The following is a 1,048-nucleotide window of genomic DNA, read 5'->3' on the forward strand; positions in this document are numbered from 1 at the left end:
ATGTGGTGTTACGATATGACGTATAGCTTTATATAGTATTACGTTATAACGTATAACGTTATGTGGTATTACGATATAACGTATAACGTTATGTGGTATTACCTTATAACGTATAACGTTATGTGGTGTTACGATATGACGTATACCGTTATATATTGTTATGTTATAACGTATAGCGTCATATAGCAATACGTTATAAAGTATAACGTTATGTGGTGTTACGACATGACGTATAACGCTGTAGTATTACGTTATAACGTATAACGTTATGTGGGACTACGATATGACGTATAACGTAATGCAGTGTTAGGATATAACGTATAACGTCATATAGCAATACGATATAACGTATAACGTTATGTGGTGTTACGACATGACGTATAACCTTATATAGCATTACGATCTAACGTATAACGTTATGTGGTGTTACGATATAACGTATAATGTCATGTGGTATTACGATCTAACGTATAACCTTATGTGGTGTTACGTTATAACGTATAACGTTATGTGGTATTACGATATAAGGTATAACGTTATAAGGTTTTACGATATAACGTATAACGATATGTGACACTACGATACAACGTATAACGTTATGTGGTATTACGATATGACGTATAGCGTTATGCGGTATTACGATATAACGTATAACGTTATGTGGTATTACGATCTAACGTATAACGTTATGTGGTGTTACGTAAATAACGTATAACGTTATGTGGTATTACGATATAACGTATAACGTAGTGGTACTACGTTATAACGTATAACGTTATGTGGGATTACGATCTAACGTATAACGTCATATAGGAATACGATATAACGTATAACGTTATGTGGTGTTAGGATATGACGTATAACGTGGTATAGTATTAAGTTGTAACGTATAACGTTATGTGGTATTACGGTATAACGTATAACGTTATGTAGTTCTGCGATATGATATATAACGTTATGTGGTACTGCGTTATAACGTGTAACGTTATGTAGTACTGCGATATGACGTATAACATAATGTAGTATTAGGATGTAACGTATAACGTCA

This window comes from Bombus pyrosoma, unplaced genomic scaffold (genome assembly GCF_014825855.1).
Source record: "Bombus pyrosoma isolate SC7728 unplaced genomic scaffold, ASM1482585v1 HiC_scaffold_4727, whole genome shotgun sequence".
In the NCBI taxonomy this organism is placed as follows: Eukaryota; Metazoa; Arthropoda; class Insecta; order Hymenoptera; family Apidae; genus Bombus; species Bombus pyrosoma.